The sequence below is a fragment of the Pteropus alecto genome, unplaced genomic scaffold (genome assembly GCF_000325575.1).
Source record: "Pteropus alecto unplaced genomic scaffold, ASM32557v1 scaffold20, whole genome shotgun sequence".
NCBI classification, from domain to species: Eukaryota; Metazoa; Chordata; class Mammalia; order Chiroptera; family Pteropodidae; genus Pteropus; species Pteropus alecto.
This window is the reverse complement of record NW_006436298.1, coordinates 25,173,237-25,194,640: the sequence shown is the minus strand read 5'-3', so window position 1 is coordinate 25,194,640 and position 21,404 is coordinate 25,173,237.

The following is a 21,404-nucleotide window of genomic DNA, read 5'->3' as shown; positions in this document are numbered from 1 at the left end:
GACTGATGGATGGATTCCCTTATTAGTCCATCATCTGGACAGAGAAAAAATAATTTGGAACACTCATCTTCAAATTGCATTCTAGGGGTCATTTAGCTCAATGTGAGTTTCTATGATTCTTTCTCCCTCCATTCCACTTTTTTCTATTAAGTACTTGTGGTATAGAGAAAGGTTTTTGTAAGCAAGAATTCATGAGAATCTATAAAAAATAGGAAGATGAAGAAAATTTTGAATCCTAAAAAAGGAAATAATTAAACTGAAGTTAAAAATTTACATAAGAAGACTGGTCTTCCAAGTTTTAGGTGGAATATGCTAAAAAAAAAATGTATGTACACTCTTAGCTCTCCTATGTTATAATTAAAATGACTGGAAAAATGTGAATGAAACCTCTGATGATAAAATAATCCAATACATAAATTGAATCTATCATAATGTTATGTTTAAGGATTTCTCCCCATCAACACTGAGGGAACACTATCTATTATAATTTCATATAGCATTACACGAAAGCTCATCATGTAACTGTTGAGCAAGGCATTCTATTTGCTACAAATAGGAGCTTAAAGACCTTGCAGTGTTCATCCCTAACCCTTCTGTTTCTTGCTTAACCACTCATCCATTCTGCCACAAAAACATTGGTACCTTTTCATTATTATGAGATTTCCAAGTCAGCCATATGTCATTAGCCCACTCTCAATTCATCGTTTTACCTCAGTTCACCAGCAATCATCAATGGGAAGCTTTATCATTCTATTTCATGATGAGATTCTTTTTATCTGTACTAATTTTGAGTTCTTTGTTACCACTACAGTTCTGATTCTCATTTTACAGTTTTTAGAGAAGATTGAAATCCAGGCACATTGCTAACTCAAAGGCACACTATAAATGATTTCTAGCCAAGATATGAATCTTAGATGTGTAAGTAGCCCCTGCACTAAAAAGTCAGTATCTGACCCAAGACCTCTGCTTGATCCAAAAGAGGCTCTGACCTTCAAGCTGCCCAGCCAGTGAGTGACAGCTATCCAGGGTTTTCCGAAGTCCTGGGGCACATTTCACATCTAGTTAAGTTCATGAAACTACAGTTATTAGGAACAGGGTTTTGTTTACAAATTGTAATTTAGGAATGCAACAGTCTATTTGTTTCTCAGTTTTCAACTTTCATAGTATTATTTACTAGCTCACTTATTAGCTAGTAAGCTCACTTATTAGCTAGTAAATAGAAGACCAAAGAATAATATTTATGCTGCCAAGAGATGAAATCGGCGCCCTTGACAGCAGCGTGAATAATGTTTATAATTTGGGGTCACAATTTTGTTTTTATACTAAATGTCTCAATTTAAAATTATAAGTGCTCATTCATTTTTCAAGACCTCGTTCAAATATCACTTCCACTGAATCCCCTAGGCAGATTAGCTGTGCCCTTTTTTTGTTTCTTTATTACACCATTCTCCACACTGCATTATAATCACGTAATTTATTTGTTTATATGTCTGTCTTGCTTCCCTGACTATGAATTTCTGAAAGGCAGGAGACAGGACTTATTCGTCCTTTATTGATAGATAGTAGACACCCAATAAGTATCTGATTCCCTGACTATGAATTTCTGAAAGGCAGGAGATAGGACTTATTTGCCCTTTATTGATAGATAGTAGACACCCAATAAGTATCTTATGGAAGAATAACTATCATTATTTTGGTAAAAATCCATACAGTGTTTTGAGCTGTTTTCTTTAAGTGAGACTGTGGTAGGATCAGGAGAAAATTCCATCAGAGAGACCGAGGGTCCCTTCTGGTGTGCGTCTAGGCTTTAGAGCCAGAGGAGAAGGCAACCTGATAGGGGAGAAAGATTAAAAATCGGTCTTCAGGGTCTCCTTAATTCCTTCTGCCTTCTGTCGTCTTTGTCGGTGGCTTAAAGCAATATAAAGTAATGAAGTAGACATTTGCTGTTTTTGTCCAGTCTACTGTCTTTCTTCCTTCTGTTGGTGATAGAACCCTGATTTTGTTTTGGAGGGACTCCTCTATCAGATATAGTCAGGTGTAGTTGCCAATTTAGATGTCCTGCCCTTCTCTAGCCAAGGGGTGGGCACCTGACCCAAGCTAGGCTGATCTGGTTCCTCTCTCTGGAATATGAACAAGGGACAAGAGGCTGATTGACCCAAAAGTGACCGTCCAGCAGTCCGTTTCCCAGCCCCACAATGGTCTTACTTCTCGGTCCTTCTAAGCCTCTTGCCTGGCCTTTCCTCTTGGTTGTTTGAGCTTCCTGACTTCCAGTAAATTACTTCTATGATTCAATTAGCCAAAAGTGATTTATGTGCTAGCAACCAACAAATGGTAACTGATAGAAACAGTGAATTGAAGATTAAAATTGTATCTGATTTATCTAAAATCCTAGCAAGAAAGAGTAACTCTAAATATCTCCAATCTATTCCCAGGCTCAATTTGCCTCTTTTAACATATTTACTCACCATCCAGGTAAGCAATCTGAGAAATCCCAATCCTTCTTTGAATATTCACCCTGTTCCTAAAGTAACCCAGTTTTTCTATTAATTCCCCAGGCCAGCCCCAGCATACCTTGCCTAGTAACACAACCCAGCGGGCTTAAAGACACTGCAGTGTTCATCCCTAACCCTTCTGTTTCTTGCTTAACCACCCGTCTATTCTGCCACAAAAACATTGGCGTCTGTTCATTATTATGAGATTTCCAAGTCAGCCATATGTCATTAGCCCACTCCCAATTCAGTTCACCAGCAATCACCAATGGGAAGCCTAATTACATTCTTATTTAACATTTTTATAGTTTTCACTCTGCAGCAGGCATTATTCGAAGTGCTTTACACATTTTAACTCATTTAATCCTTATTTAAACAACAACAACAACAAACCTAAAACAAAAACAAATGAGGAAAATTAGGCATAAAGATCTTTAGTAGCTTGCTCAATGTCTCAAAACCCATGAAGAGTAGAATTAAATACAGGCAGTCTGGCTCCAAGACTGTACTCTGAACCACTACGCCATGATTTTGAGATGATGGGTTTATTACATGGCCAATTAAAGGGAAGAGCTAATCATATTTTAATCTGCAGCAGCTCACAGGGTACATAGAGAAATAAGATTAGTCCCCACATGCTAAAACCTAAAAGTATCAAGTAAATTTGGATTACCCTTCAGGACTCCTCTTTCTTAAACACCCTGGAAACAAGCTAAGACATTCAACAGTGGTTTCCAATCACATCGAGAAGATTCTACTGCCTTGGGTAGAAGGTGTTCTTCTTCTTTAATTGGCCTAAAACATGTTGATTTTCTAGAAAGTTTGAAATGTAAACTTTTACTCCTTGTTGTAGCCCAGTGTTTCACTGCCTCTGAGGGAGAGAGAAATGTTGCTACACTTGGTCAATTATTGCTGTGCCCTATGGCTGACTTTTCTAATTTCTCTCTCTTTAGTTCACGAAAACAGATAAAGCAACAAATCTGTTCATGGGTATGGATGGTACGCTGAGGTCAGGCGGTCAAATCTCTCCTGGACATATGGCCCCTCCTCTCTCAAGTAGGATTGTTAAGCCATTCCTAAACCATGTTACCAGTGATTTTTTATTTTCTCAGTATTTCAAATTGCAATTTAAGTTTACTATAGTCATGAGAGTCTTGCTGAATTATATGAACCTTTTACTTTCTTTGAATCTTTAAAAGTTTTCTGGTAGTATATCTAAAACAATAATTTGCATATTGAGTACCTCCAAGTACCTCTGGCACCCTAACTCCAATAACTCCTCTCACTGAGCACCACAACCTAAATAGTTTTGTTCCATTAACACTAAACATCCTGTGCTCTGCAGAACACTTGTGATATAATGACATATAAACAAAGTATCGATATTAATTTTCTAATTTTCTAAAATAAAAGTGAAATATAACTGAAGGTTAATAGTAGTTATCTCTAAGAAGTAAAATTATTAGTGAATTTTAGCTTCTTAAACTTATTTTACATATTGTCTACAAAGAACATTTATTTATTTTATAAATAAATAAAGAAGTATTTGCAAGAATATTAAGCTTTATCTGTGCTCTGATTATATTTGTGGTATCATGGTCATACTGTACTAGGTACTTTTTTCTAATCTGTAATTATAATTAGAGCAAAATGAGCAGAACACTCTGCTCTTTATTTTGAAAGTAGTAAACAAGAAATATGGAAAACTTACTAAAATAAGTGAAAAGCTAATTTTCATTCTTATTCCATAGTTATATTCAGACAGTAAGAGAAATATCCAGTTTTACTTAAGAAGGCAGTCTGGTGTCAGAGGGCCCAGAATGTGAATGACAGACCTCCCACCCACTGCCTGTGCCGTAATGTTCTCAACTGCAAAATGGAGATAATAACGCCTAGTATAAGGGCTGGGAAAGCATCGACGATAGCTTGTGGCAAAGAATAGCCACCCAATAAATGTCCATTTATTCATTCAAAAAGCTTACTGTAGGCCTCCTCTGTGTCAGCACTTGCAAGGTACAGGAACAAATAAAATAGAAATTAAAGACCTAGACTTCCTTCAAAGAGTTTATGATCCAGAGAAGCAGACAAGGAATCAAACATTTACAGTGCAATGGGCGAGTATTAGAGGTGCTAGGAATCTTTATTTAAATTTTTAAAAATTCTAACAAACTTAAGTTCTAACATGGAGTTTCTATTTTTCTAGGTTGTGACAACTTAATCTCAGTCAAATTGGCATTTCTCCATTTCTCTGGGTCATGCTAGGAGTTTCTGAGATGTTCCCCATTTTGTCTTCAGTAATTGGTCCAGACAGGTCATTGCTGATTTCTGTTCATGTTTCCAATCAAAAATACCTTGGGAGCCAAGTCTCTTTAACTCCTTTGCCCCTTTAAGGTACATGAGATCATTCTGTGGCACCCACACCACACTGGACCCCAGGAAACTCAGCAGGACCATCTCAGCCCTTTATCATTTTCATGCTTCCTTCGGAGCACAGGGGTACTGTCCTGCCGGGCTCTATGGAACCTCTGCAGGCTCCCTCAGGCCTTTTCATCTGGGTGCCCTGTACAGCCATTTCTACTCTGGGTTCTTCTCACCTCCCTGGGCTCTATGCAGGAAAGGAAACCTGGGTTCCCTCTGTGCTCAGATTTCATATACCTCTCAAGGGTTTCTGTCACTCTCCTTATCCCTTGCTGAGCTCAGAAAAAGAACCAGGCAGAAAGCCTCACTCTTTGTCAGGGATCCACAGGGTCTACTCTCCTCTTGCCTATGCTTATCTGGAGCACTTTCTCTCTTCTGGAGCATGGATGCTTTACTCACTCAACCTGTCTTCTCTCAGTGACTGTTTTACCTATGCACATGTATCTTTTCATTCCCTGAAGGGCCCAGAATTTTGAAATTTAAAATTCAAGAGAAGACTATAATCTCTTCCTTGATGCAACAAAAATGCTGTATCAAAGCCAGATCCGAAATGACAAATACTATCAGCTAAAATTCAAAAACTCATATCCCACTACGTAATGCAAGGGCTAAGACAGCTCAAAGGAAGAAGTGCCTAACTGAGCTGGGATGCTCAGGGCAGACATCACAGTGAAGGCCCAGCCAGAGCTAAATCTCTGAGGATGAGTCAGGGCTCAGCTACACAGTCAGACAAGGAGGAAGGTCATCACATGCAGAGGGACCAACATATACAAAGTGACACTGTTACATGAGTCAGGATTTAAATTTATCTCCACTGTCTAAGCCACATAAATTACATCTCATTTTGAGAATGGAATAAGCACAGACATAACAGTTTGGGCAGGAAGTTACTTTAGGAATCATCTAATCTAAACCTCGCACGTAAGACAAGGACATTGAGGCCCAAAATGATGACTTTTAATCCAATGTTCAAAAACAAATGAGACTAAATTCAGCCTCCCTCTTCTACCTACAACAGGAACTGTCAATTTACCCTCCCGACCTTCTCCTTTGAGTCAAACCTATGCATCAATTATATCAGTATTTGTAACAAGCTTAGCTGAGTTCTTTATCAAGGATGAAAAGAAAAAGTTACTCTCCAATAATATCATTGATGTTTCTAAAAGAGAAAATCCTGGCTTCTAGAAAATTATCCTAACAAGATAATTTATGGAGAATGTATTATATGTTGATGTCGGAATGATGTACTTGCATTAGTTGCCTTAATACTCATATTTTCAAGGTATGTACTATTATTTACACCCATTTTATAGATGAGGAAACTAAGGCAGAGAAAGTTAAATAACTTATCCCTAGGTTATATGACTAGTAAGTGGTAAACAGGTAGTGAATATAAAACTCTAATATTCATGCTTTTAACAATGCGAGACAACATTTTTCTTTATGCTGTTACTCAGCCTATAAGTATATTACAAATATACTTGCAAAGATACACAAATATATATATATATATACATTACAGTGAGGTTTGTTTTAAAAGACTAGAAATAACCTAAATACCTATTAATAGGAGGCTAATTTAATAAACTACAGCATATCTTCATCATATAACTAGTAAAAAGAAAAGGATAAAGCTTTATGTGCCTAAATAGACAATCTCCAAGAAACAAGACGTAGTTAAGTTAAAAATAAAATAATAATAATAAAAGGTGTGTATAGTATTTTCTATTAGAGTTTTTTAAAGGGGGGATATATAAATAATGTTTAAGTTTGATTATATAGAGAATATTTCTGTAAAGCACTGGCAAGAGGAGAAGAAGAGAGACAAAGGAACTGGGAATGTGGGATGGGAAGGTAATTTATTTTTCACTGTATACCTTTTTGTAATGTTTGCATTTTTTACCATGTGCAAATAAGACCTTTTCAGATTCTACAAACTGGTTACATTTTTAAATTATCAACTAGTGGGATTTTTTTAATCCTAAAATAACCATTCAAGCTTAAGAATCATATAATTAAAGCACATAGCCATTCGAAACTGTTTTTAAACACTCAAGTTATCATATTTGTATTAACCTACAAAACAGCTCTTTGAAAAGAATAGCCTCCTTAACTCCCTGCCAGGATATTGATTCACTTCTGATTCATCAAAGAAAATAAAGAAATAGCTGGTTGTATAACTAGCTTGATGCCAGTTGGTATGTTGGGAGCTTAGGGCAAGGGATATGGGTAGGGAATGAAATGACAGGAAGGGCAGGAGGAGGAGGAGAGAGACAGAACCAAAGAGATAATTCCTACTAAGATTCTCTACATTAAGAAGTTCCATCCCTATCATTTAAGACAGAGACTCAAAATTCAGAATGTATGATTTACAAGATGTAAAAATACTCTTCCAAATGGACTCTTAAATCCCAACACACACCACATGCCACTTTCAATACCCATAAGATATATAATGCTTAGTGACTGATCTTGATGTAAGGTGCTCCAACTACTTCTTTCCACAGTTCTTCTGTTTGTTTGTTTCATTTTGTTCCATATCTACTGACTCAATTTTTTTAAAGCTCAATCACATATTCATGAAATTTCAGGTCTGTCTTTAACACTCACCAAGTTTCCCTTCACTAAGAGGATGTGTATCTGGCTACTCAATTGGAGTGACCTGAGGGAAAAGAAGAGTATTATGGACTCAATGTTTGTGTCCCTCCAAAATTTCTATATTGAAGCCCTAACTTCTACTGTGATAGTATTTGGAGATGGGGACTCTGAAAGGTAATTAGGGTTAGATGAGGTCCTAAGGGTGGAACCCATGATGGGATTAATGCCCTCATAAGAAGAAACACCAGAAGGGACATTCTCTTTGCCCCTCCCTCTCTCTCTCTACCAAGTGAGGACACAGTAAGAAGGTGGGATATTTCTCTCATAGTACAAATAGAAATAATTGTCATAATGCTCCTGACCTGAAGATCACTTTAAAATAGACACTTGAGTGTCCAGAAGTCAAAGGGTATTGTTTCTCAGAGAAACTATTAAACAGGAAAAAATAAGTGGTTAAGCTGTCATAGACAAATTACATTCAAATAAATACGACTAGCCAGAACAATAGAACAAAATCCACAAAGAAAAATGTGCATTCCAGCAGTAATAAAAAAAAAAAAAGCAAATTAAAACAAATAAATGATAATACCCAATACACATGACTCTGCAGAGAAAGCCAAATGGTCATATTATATAAACACTTTAGAAAGCAATATGTCTATATACAGCAAGAACCTAAAGGTACTCATGATCTTTAACCTTTATATCATTTGAGGGAATTTAATTATGAGAAAGTACTTCAACTGAATACTCATAAAATGAAAAGCTATAGCTATGAAGAGCTCAATACAACATTATCAGTGATATACATCTATATTTCTATAATATAATTTAATGAGCTGAAAGATAAGTGGTCAATAGAAGTTAGCAAATTAAGATAGATAATATGAAATATGAAATCATTTAAAATAGCAATTGTTACTATGATATGAAAACATGGTAAATTTTAATGCTGAGACAGAATGTTACATGAAAAAAGTATAATATAAAATATATGGTTGTAAATATAAAACACATAGGCCTATGAGAAGAATTAGAAACTATTATGCAAAAATATGTATCATTGCATGAGGAAATGTGATTATGAATTGTTTTCAAATGCTTATATTATTGTGGACCTTTACTAAAAATCACAAGGATTTAAGCATTCAAAGGTTTGTAAGTATAATCAAATACAAGGGGAAAAACAACCAACTTTACAAAATACAAATTTCAATTACTAAACTTGTAATTCAATAGCTACTAATTATTCAACTTCAGCAACCCATTATGGAAGTTGTGTTCCTCACCAAAACGTTTGGTTTGATCATTGTCTTTTTTACACACAGAGGGACTTGGGAATCCAGGCCCAAAACCCAAGTCCATAGTGTTATTAAGAAATATCTTTTTTCAGAAGGAAGATTAAAAATTTCAACATTCTACTCATTTCTAATATTTGCTTTTGTTGCCTAGAGGAAAGGAGATGGACTTGTGTTTTCATTTAATATTTATGACTTTTCATCATATGTTCTTTAGAACTATATGTTTATAGCAGAGATACCAAATGAAGAAAGACCTAGTTTCAAACAGAAAGTTGATAATCCAACAAAATGTCATTTTACCTTTTTCTTTACATTTTTATTCTCATCCTTTTGCCTCATAGTCCAAACTTGTGGTTTTCAACCCTGAAAAAGTAATCCTGGAACAACTGGCCCTATACTGAAAACAAACCAACCTGACCTAGGGCGTATTCGCCCGCAAAGAGACAGGCTGCCAAGCAGACCCTGGATGTCCACTCTAGAGCTGGAAAAGGAGTAGGATGCCCAGACAACATTCACTTCTCACAAGACAGGAAGGCACACAAGACAATTAGAGAAATAAGGTGAAGTCCCAGTTGCCCTAAGCCTGTTTCAACATAGATTCTGAAACCAAGTAGACTTAATGTGACCAAATCCCAAGGGAAAAAATAAGTTATTTTTAAAATTTTTGTTCACAAAGAAATGAGACAGTGTTTCATTCACCTTGAAGGGATCGTTTAACCCATGAAGTAAACATGCAGGCACTTGCCCAGAGAATACAGAAATCTGGCAGTAGGCTTAGAGCAATCCTTCCAAAAAGCATTACCTCTCTGCCCTCTGCCTCTTTCCTCCACATGGCTCAAAATCTTCCCCTTTTGCTCAGTGAAATTCGATACTTTAAAACTCTTTCTATTTCTTCTTTTTTCATATTTTTCTTTAGTTCAGGTTGAATGGGAATTGCTTTTTTGCTTTTATACTCTTGTCTTGGTCAATTAGCCGGCAGCTTGTAGAAGTAGAATGCATGCCAAACTGGAAATGTGAAAAATGGTGTTCAAGTCCCTATTCAGTCACTAATTAACTGCATAATTATTGACAAGCCAGATATTTCTCTAGGATTCTCTTTCCTCATCTGCAAATTAAGAAGAGTAAATTGCACGATTGCTAGGATACCACCAAACTTAAAATGTTCTGTAACTAATAGAAAGAAAAAAAAAGATGGTGCCAAGAAATACTAGTGGGAAGTTATACTTTTTAAAAAGCAGATGAAAAGTATTATAGAGGTGGTAAAACCTTTCATCTTCACCTGGCTTGATTCTCAGAACTGAATCATCGAATGGAATGAACAACTCAGAGCTAAAAGACATATAGATCAAAACAAAGCTCTAAAAATAAAAGATGAACCTATGTTAGAAAGAGGTGACTGGGAGCCAGTGAAGAAATTCCTGCAGTAGGAATTTCTTAAATTGTTTAAGACCAAAGCAAACAAGTAGGAAGGAAAAATTTAGGTTGCCATTTCAGAGCAGCTTTTCTTCCTGGCAAACCACTTTGTAGGGATTAGCTTTCATTTGACCAGTTCTGCAGCCTGAAGGAGAAGTCATCCTGAACTAACTTTGCATTGATTTATCACCATTAGAGTTAAATCATGATCAAGTTAGAAATGAATAATATGCAAACAAGACACAAAGAGAGTAAGAATTAGCACAATCCGTAAATAATTCCCAAATCCACACTATAAAATAGTTCCAATTCCCTCCTTATTCATACTACTTTTCTTCCTAGACATAAGAGTAAGTCACCAAGTTTGCTGTTTTGACCTTTGTTTTATTTCTTCCTTATCTCAGAACCAAGGTATGGAAAGCTAAAATTATGTCTTCTCACTAGTCATTTTGTAGAGTAGTCAATTCTTTGATAGAAAGCAACAGAAAATATCTGTATTAGCCACCCCAGTTGTAACAAAATACCATAGACGGGGTGGCTTAAACAGCAGGAGTTTATTTCTCACAGTACTGGAGTCTGGGAAGTCCAAGATCAAAATATTGGCTAATTCAGTTCCACACTGAGGGCCCTCTTCCTGGCCTGCAGACAGCCAACTTCTCACTATGTCCCCATATGGTAGAGAGAGGAACCAAATTCTCTGGTGTCTCTTCTTATAAAGACTCTAATCTCATCATGAGTGTCTCACTTTCATGAATGCATTGAAATTTAATTACTTCCCAAAGGCCCCCATCTCCAAATACCATCACATTCAAGGTTAGGGCCTCAACATGTGAATTAGACAGAATGCACAATTCAGTCCATAGCACTACATAACCTACAAAAGAAAAAGACTTATGAAAAGATATTGAATAGCTCACAGAATCACAGAGAAATCTAGCGAACCAGCAGGGTAGCTCAAAAAGACTAGGTAGCAAGAGCCAATAGTCCATTCGTGGACTGTTAATACTACAAAGAACTAGTTCCAACAAAGTTTTCTTTTTATTTCCTTTTATTAAAATAATTTATTTTTCAATTACAATTGAAATACTATATATTAGTTTCAGGTGAACAACATAGCGATTAGATATTTATATAACTTATGAAGTGATCATCCTGATAAGTCTAGTACTCATTTGGCACCATACATAGTTATTACAATATTATTAACTATGTCCCCAAAGTCTATATTTATATTCCCATTACTGTTTTGTAACTTCCAATTTGTACTTCTTAGTCCTTTCCCCTTCCAACAAAATTTTCAATCTTCAAGTGTCTCCATGCAAAATTCAAACTCAAAGAGAATGTGATTATCCTAGTTTGAGTCATAAGGCGGGGTACCTTGATTAATAATTTCAGGGGCGATAGAAGGGGTGGGGTGGGAAATGGGGAATAATTCTAAAAAAAAAAAAAAAAGAAATGGCTACAATATAGCCACAAACAATAAATAACAATGTTCGTTATTAAGCAAAGACTTAAAAGAAAACTAGATTTCAATGCTGACTCAGCCACTCATTAACTGGTCATCTTGAGTGAATTTATTAGGCTTTCCGAACCTCAGTTTTTGCATCATTCAAATGGGAAAAGATCTGTCTAATGGCAATACTGTACTGACAAAATAAGTTACACACAAAGCATTTAATGTGTCTTTAATGCTCAAAAAATGTTAGTTCCTTCCTTTCTCCCTCTTAAATAAGGCAGGACAGCTGCTGGTTCACTGTGTAAGTCTGTGCACACACAGTTTACTTTTAAAATATAAAATAAAATACTTGTACCATGTGGACATGTTACACTATTACAAGTGTTTTATATATTAGGCAATTATCTGACATGAGAGGGATAATAGACTTTGAGTCTGACTTAAATGAATAATTTTCATTAAATCCTCTTAGCCTAAGTTAAGAAAGTCAAGTTTGGACATTAGAGGCCTGGAGAATATAAGATCTCAGTGACAACATTGCCCATCATTTCTAAGAGCCAAAAATGAGCCTTCTGTTTGCTAAATACAAATACACACGTTACCCTTTAATGTGTCCCACCACGAGGCTTGGATCTAGCATTGGAACTGGGATCTTTTGGTCTTTGAACTCCTTGAAACGATATGCAAAACTGTGTGCATTTGTGTGGGTGTGCGTGTGCGTGTGCGCGTGCATGCACACACACACACGTTGAAAACCACTGTCTTAACCAAAAGGAAGATAAACCTCTACAAACCGCCGCAAAGAGCAACAGCCACTTTCAAAATTCTCCTCCCTTTGAGATGGACTCAATATCTATCACCTACAGTGTACCCCACTATCATCTACAATAAAAGTAGCAGCAAGAACCATTGACAAAATAAAAATACAGCCTACTGAATCAGAGAAGATATTTGCCAATGATGTATCCAATAAGGGCTCAATACCTAAAATGCATAAGGAACTCATATGACTCAGCATAAAAAAAAAATCCAATTAAAATATGTGCAAAGGACATGAATAGACATAAAAAGAGTCAACAGACAGATGAAAAGATACTCAACATCACTAATCAGGAAAATGCAAATCAAAATCACAATGAAATGCTACCTCACACCTATCAGAATGGCTATTATCAAAAGTCAACAAACAACAAGTGTTGGCAAGGATGTGGAGAAAAGAGAAACCTCATGCACTGTTAGTAGGATTGCAAATTGGTACATCCGCTATGTAAAACAGTATGGAGATTCCTCAAAAAATTGAAAATAAAACTCAGCAATTCCACTTCTGGGTATTCATCCCCCAAAAAACAATAATACAAATTTGAAAAGATATATACACTCCCATGTTCATTGCCTCATTGTATACAATAGCCAAGATATGGAAGCAACTTAGGTATCCATTGATAGATGAATGGATAAAGATGATGTAGTATATATGTATGATAGAATATTTCTCAGCAATAAAAATAAGTGAAATATTGCCATTTGTAACAACATTGATGGACCTAGAGGGTATTTTGCTAAGTAGAATAAGTCAGACAGAGAAAGACAAATACCATATGATTTCACTAATATGTGAGATCTAAACAAAACAAAACAGACTCAAAGAAACAGAACAAACTGATGGTTGGGGAGACGGGTAAAAAAGGTGAAGGGGAATAAGAGGTACAGACTTCCGGTTATAAAATAAATTCGCCACAGAGATGTAGTATACAGCTCAGGGGATATAGTCAATCAGATTGTAATAACTTTCCACAGGGCCAGATAGTTACTAGACTTAGTGTAGTGACAAACATCTAAAGGTATATAAATATCGAATCATGATGCTGTACTCCTGAAATCAATATAATATTGTATGCCAGCTATGCTTTAATAAATTTTTTTTTTTAAAATAAATAGCAGGAAGTCTAGAAGATACCAGAAATTACATACCTATGCCAGGAATAATGTTTATTTAGTCTAACGTTTTAGCAATGGAACTTTTTTTCAAAAGTTCCATTTGTGAAGTATGTAAAGCATATTTTCTAGATAAATAGGTTCTACAGGAAGTTTACATATTTGTTGATTTACAAAAACAAACAAACAAACAAAAAAAAAAAAACTCGTGTTTTACAGAAAACCAGAAGCATTGGTGATGGGCCCTAGAGTCACTTAGAAGACCATAAGATAACGGTGAGCAGCTCTACTACAGATTCGTGCCCTCCAACCTTGGCTGCAGCTTACCTTTATCTGGCTTCCTTCACCTTCCCCACAATGGCTGTCTCAAAATTCTTCATTCAAGTCCTACCTGCTCCCTAACCCCTCACTCCCTGGAGAGTATACAGACTCCTACACCAAGGTCAGGCCTAAATGATGGAATTGCTAGGATGCCTTTTCTCTCTCCTCAAGCTTGCTCTAACGCTCTGGATCCACACTCATTCTGAGCTCCTTCTCTATTATCTTAGTCTTTTCCTCAATACACATATTATTCCAATATCACTGTCATAACTTTTGCCACATCATATTTTTGCCATATCATATTTTTGCCTTCTGTACCAGTATTACTTAATAGTTTTCATCTTATTTACTTATATACACTTAAACTGTTTTTCATTAAAATCTTTTTTTACGGAAATTTTTAAACATATACAAAATACAGAGAATATAAGGAGCCCCTATGTACGTACTAGCTTCGACAATTATCAATTTATAACCAATCATTTCTCCCACCTGTGTGCCCCCATCCAAAATATTTTGAATCAAATCCCAGTCATCATATCATTGCATCAATAAATATTTCACTATGTTTCTCTGAAATTCAAAGATTTTTTTTTAATTCTACCTTTTTTAAATTAGCAGATAAGGAAAAAAGACAGGTACAAAAGTAAGGAAAAGAAACAGTCCAGAGAGAAAAACACCACCTAAAATGAGAGAAGGGACTAGGGATGAGAGTGACAGGCAGAGAAAAGTAGGAGAAAGTCTGGCTAGCAAAGTCTTCGAAGACTGAGAGCAACAGTCCTAGTGCCAGGAAAATGGTGAGTACAGGTGAAGGCTCTGGTATAGGAAGCATTGGCAGAACTTTGGGGGAAATGAGAGTGCTATTTGTGAATGAGAAGTATATCTAAGAATAGGGATGGGAAGGATGGAAATTGGGGAACCGGTTCGGACCTAGGGACTGATATGGAGTGCTAGGTAAATGACCCTGCAGTTGAAGAAACACCAAAGAGACCAGAGAGGGGGTGGGGCCTGAGAAGGAGAAGAAGGTGGCAGCTGAAGAAACACTGAGTCTGGGCAAAGCATAGCTATGGGCTAAGATTAAAATGGGTGCTGGTTTGGGGAAGAGTTTTTCGTTAGGAAATGGAGGGTAAGGCAGTCTTGAGATGGGACACTGAGAGGATTAAGAGAAGGGAAACTGAAAACTTGGTGGAAATAAAGGGATGAAAGCTCTAATATTGGATGGGGGCTGAGGAGAGGAATAGGGTATGTGACTGTCCACCCTAAGTGGGTCAGGACTTTGGCCTTAAGCAAAAGAACTTCTGCATACGACCAATGAATTCCTAACTGTGAGACCCAGTGACCTTTAGCCCTCACTCTATTCATTTCTCTGCAGTATTTCACTCGCTTGATCACCATTTCCTTCTTTTGCTCCTTTGATTTCCATGACACTCTTGTTTTCTTAGTCTTTGGATTCTCTCTACCTCCCCATCTTGTTCCCCTCAAAATCCTTGAGTGAGTCTTCCTCCTCTTCTATCTGCCCTTCAAAGGCAATGTTCACCAGGGTTACTTACTTCCTGAGCAAGCTCATCTACTCTCACATCTATATATTGGTTCCCAAATCTACATCTCTAGCCCTACCTGCCATCTTGAGCCTGGAACCCAAATTTCTAACTGCCTAATGCACAATGGTCTCTATATTGATGTGCTGCAGATATCTTAAATTCAATGTACTCAAAAACAAACTAATATTTTTAGTCCCACAAATCTATTCCTCCTCCTATTTCCTTATTTTGGTCACAGCATCTCCAATCACTCATTTGCTAAATGAGAAACCCTGGATTCAGTTTTGAGTCCTCCCTATCCTTCGCCACCTGGAGTAGGCATGTTTGTGGCCACCAGCATCTTGTGGACATTCACTCTACATTTGAGAAATTCCGCAAACCTCCAAAAGTGGAAACCAGGACCATCCTTTCCCAGCCAACCTTGCAGCCAAGGTACAGGCTTTTGACCCCATGAGGAAATCAAAGCTGTACAGTATCTTTCATGAGGTTGGAGGTAGAGGTGTATGTTTAGGGCAAGGAGCAATGGAGATTCTGCCTTCCATGCCCCACATCGGTGGTCTGTAGTGTGATAGGGAGTGCCCAGTTGTGCCAACAGTGGACTCCTCGCTGTAGGGACCCCATGGTGTGGCGTGAGCATATTCCTAACTGCATGGCCCCAAAGCCTGACACTCTGGATCATCTGGAAATCCTGTGACCTAGGTAATACCCTTCCATATGCCTTTTTCTACTTTAATTTGGTGAGGGTGCTCCTTTACTTGCAACTAATTGCCCTGATACCTAAGTTGCTCCACATTCCCAAAATCAGTTACTAAATTTTGTCTTCTGAACTTACAGAATATTCTGATGTTAAGTCCTTCTTTTCCATTCCCATTGTCTCCATCTTGGTTCTGGCTTCATTGGCTGCCTACGCTCCTAGGTCTCCTTGCTTATCATATCTTGCAATGTATATACCTTTGCTCACATGCCCTATGAAACTCATCGCTGAGCTCAGGGTGCCAGCATGGTTGGTGAGGGCTCACTTCCAGATGATAGACTTCTCATTGCATCCTCACAGGGTGGTAGGGCCCAGGGAGCTTTGTGGGTTCCCTTTTATAAGTGCTCTAATCCCATTCGAGAGGGCTCCACCCTTATTACCTAATCACCTACCAAAGGCCCCGCCTCCTGATACCACATGACATTGGGTGTTAGGACTTCAACATATGAATTTGCAGGATGGGGGATGGGACATAAACATTCTGATCATAGCAATCACTGTTTCGCCCATTAGCCTGGGAGTTAAAGCAGTACGGCTAAGTAGAAAGAACCCAAGTTTTGATGTCAGGCAGGCACAGGTTGAACCTCAACTTATTAGTTGTGGAATCCTGAGAAATTCACGTAATCTCTCTAATTCTCAGTTTCCTTGAGATAATGACAGTGATTATTTTAGTAGAAGCAAATTTAGCAAAGAATTGAAGACAAGACTATTCAGATTCCATTTCCCTGGGTACTATCACATAAGCTTCCCTCTATCTATACCAGAACAGCTATTGAATCACCTGGAATGTGAACTCGGGCTGGGCTTCATTCCTGCCCGCTCAGGCCCAGCCTTGCAATGAAAAAGCTGTGTTCTTCAGCCCCAGCCTCTCTGCCTTGGGCAACTCCCTGTCCTTCCCGTGCTCCAGGAATACACTCAGTGCCCTCACAGTCCACTGATATCATACTGCACTGGCTGAGCTTCACCACTGAGAACTTTTCCCACAGGGTGTTAGGACAATAATTGAGATAAAACACTTGGCAGTAGCTGACACATGGCAAGCTGCACTCAAAAAGGGTAACTATTATCATTATTCATTCTGAGCAGAGATGTACCGTCTTTGCATTCCATCAGCACCTAGAACAGTAAGAGGAATGGAAATTGTACTTGATAAAATTTTAGAGAATATATGAACACATTCTACTAGTTTTTAATAGACCTGGGATGTTTTCTTCTCCCCCAACCCTTACTTTATTTATTTAGCAAAATTCTACTTAGCTTTCAACATCCACCACAAATTGCACCCCTTTTACAAAGCCTTTCTTACTATACACAGTGATGATTAATAATTATTTTCTCTGAATTTTCAAAGTTGTTTATAGCTGATACAGAACTCATCACAAAGTTCATGACTTGATTTATAGTTATTTATTTACTTATGTGAACATCTCTCTAATTAAATATTTACTTATTGAGGACAAGGGCCTATATTACTTTCTCATAAAATTCATACTACTTGTGATGGTTAATTTTATCTGTCACTTTGGCTAGGCCATGGTACTCAGATATTTGGCCAAGTACTATTCTAAATGCTGCTGTAAAGGTATTTTTTAGATGAGATTAATATTTAAATAAGTAAATTTTGAGCAAAACAGATTATTCTTTATAACATGGATAGGTCTCATCCAATCAGCTGAAGGCCTTAATAGAAAACAGACTGACCTCCCTAAGGAAGAGGGAAGCCAGCCTCCAACTGCCTTCAGACTGGAGCTGCAACAACTCTTCCCTGGGTCTCCAGCCTGCCAGCCTATCCTGCATATTATGGACTTGCCATCTTCTATAATCCAATTCCTTAAAATAAATCTAGAGGGATGATAGATAAACAGATAAAGAGATCGATCAATCTTATGGGATGTATAAATAAATAAATATATATATTTTGTGTTTACATAAATATGTATATATATTATTCCATAATATATATATTATGGAATGTATAAATAAATAAATATATATATTTTGTGTTTACATAAATATGTATATATGTGTGTGTATACATATACATGTACATATATATACATATACATATACATATACATATCCTATTGATTCTGTTTCTCTGAGAACGCTGCCTGTCTAATACAGTATCTCTCCAGTATGTGCCTTTCCATGGTAGATGCTCAGTAGCTGTTCCATGAATGAATGGAGCTAGAAGTAAATGAATGAATGAAGTGCATAGGAGAAGATGAAAACTGTTGAAGAATTTGAGGCAATCGAGTACAGGAGTGAGGGGAAAGTCCTGAGGGTAAGGCTTCAGGAATCATACCTCCTATCCAGTTTTCCTAAACAAGGCCCAGGGCAGACACTGCCTGTTCAGTAGTAAAGACAGAGGTTCTTTTGACTGACTCTCTAAAAGACCAGGGTTCAGACAGGGTAATGATGAAGAAACTCCCAAGGAGTGAGTCAGTACCCAGTAAATGCTGCTGCCTGACTAAAATGATGACACAATTGTTATCTAGGTGTGCGCCTAAGTCCGGCAGCACAGGCCAACCGTGACCCTTTGTCCTTCCCATACTGTGCTCCTACTTTGGCTCGCCACATCTGCTGTGTTGTCTACATCTTCTCTTACACTCTCCCTGACATAGTTATTCCCAGACATCTTATCTCTCATCGCCTTACATCAACTAGGGTAGCCAATCCAGTACTTGGGGTTTCTCAGAATTGCCCAGCCAGGGCCACATTTAAAAGCCATTTTACTCTCTAGACTCTGCAAATACAGGAAACATATAAGCAGGTTTTTTTTTTGTTTTTTTTTTTAAGGGAAAACTATAAAATGCGGACAGTAAATTACATCGCTGCTTCTCCCTCCCATTGAAAAATGGCAGGCTGCTAAGTGGTTTGGAGCTCAGTCAATGTTTCAGATTAAAGGGAGTTGAATCTAAACCTCACATTACTCCTAGAGCATGAAAAAGATAGAACCTTAAATAGTCCCCATAACTGACAGGGGGAAGGGGGATGACTGTCAGTCATTATTGCTATTTTTGTATTTGTGGATAAATGGAAGGTCTCTGGAGCTTTTTAAAGCACAAGTATGCCCATTTTAAAGCAAGCCAATTAAAGAATATCCAATCTAGCAAAACAGATGAATTAGCAAGTGTTTCTTCGTATTACAAAATAATTCTTCACTCCAAAAGCAATTAAGGCAGTCTCTATGATTATTAATGGTTTAAAAATCTACCTCAAATGTGTTTCTAATGATCCATCAGAAAGTATTTCCGTTATTGAAGGGTCTCGGTAATTACTTAGAGACTATAATGAGCCGTATCCGTACTGCATTATTTAAAACCTGTATTTACTGGAAGCCTATATTGGGCAAAAGGATTTCTTAAATACACAAATGACCCCTCTTTTCAGATTGAATTGGAAAAGGAAAATTAAAAGTAAATAAAAAATGCAGCCTTAAGAATGAGATTACTTGAGATTCAAAATACTATAATACTCTTATATACCCATTTCTCATGGCATTAACTTTAAACAAAAGATTGAGTACTTGATGTTATAGAAGCCTTGAATATATAATTTGTTCATTCCACAGGTTTTGTTTTTATTACCTAATACCTCTAAAGCACTGTGCTATCCCCTAAAGTGGATACAAAATGAGGATAATGTTTTCCCACCAAGAAAGTTGGAGAAATAAGCCATTCATATGAACCACTTAAGACAGGAGGTTAGAAATCATCTAGTGCCACATAGGAAGTCACATACAGCTAGTCCAACCAGAAAGGAGAGACCAATATCAGCAAAAGTGGTGAGAGATATGAAACTTGAGCTAGCTGTTGAGAGAGAGATATATGAGAAGTAGAACGGCAAGCTGGCTTAAAACAAGTCCAGGAAAAGACTTAAAAATGGGAGAAAAAAAGTGGAAAGTGCAGAGGTATAAAAAAAGAAACGGAAGTAGTTACAGAAGCTATCATCAAATAGCAAGCAATGGGAACGAATGGAATAGTACAGAGTCAGAGGAGAAAACACAGTCTAAAATCATGAGATCAAAGTCCACAATAGCAAAAGGCAGCCTGGCTGGCTCTCAGGGCTCCATCTTTCAGGCTGACTCTATTCGCAAGATGCACACTAAAAGGATACACTATAACTTGACAGTGTCCAAGTGACAGTTAAACCTATTTTAATGAGGGACCTAGTTTGGAACTTAAGAACAGTTTTTCTTCTCTCTTCATTAATCTGTCAGCATTAGCAGTTTTCTGACACAAAATACTTAACAAAGTGTTAATAGGAATGTAAGTGTTCCAGTTTGCTCTCGTTCTCATTACACTCTTATGAGGTGGTCTCTCTATCCCTATAATAAATGTCCTTAATAAAGTCCCTGATTCCATCGAATTCCCCTCCAGCTGTTGGAAACTCTGTCCATGATCATCCCAGGGACAATAAGTACTTTTTCATTAAGTCATAGTAAGGTGACAGATTTTGAGAAATATCTGCAGGTTAATTGCCCTAGAATTAAACCTTTAAGTTCTACGGCAGAGGCAGAACTAAGAGTTATCCTGGCTAAAGAAACTCCTTCTTTGGCACCAAGCTGAGGGACTGAAGCAGAGTTTAAAAGATCCAGGGCTAGATGGTAGAGGACAATCCACTTTATATATCAAATATGTTAGTTACATATTTCTAGATCATGATATCTTTTAATTGAATAGCATTTTACACTTTAAAAAATTCTTTCCTTACCTTATTTCATGTTCTAAATGCTTTCAAATAAAAGACCCTTCAAAACTAGAATATATTAATTTGCTTTATTAACTGTATACAGTATAAAGCACATGTATACACATACACACACACACACACACACACACACACACACACGCATGCATGCACACACATTCTCATGTAACTACCACTCAGGATCAGGATTTAAAGCATTCCCAGCACCCAAAAGGCTTTCAGTGCCCCTCCCTCAATAATTTTTTTCTTCATAGCGTTGAAGCGTTTTTTAAAGTAAAAATTAAAGTTAGAGAAAAGAACTCTCACTGATGTGCTTCAAAATATTCAAGAAATAGTGATGGAAAAAGAAAAAAAAATACTGTGTTCATGGTTTATATCACGAAAAAAATATCCCTCTCATCAAACTCCAGCCTTTTTGAGTTCATTTAGGAATTTTTGAAAATACTTTTAGAAGAAAATCATATC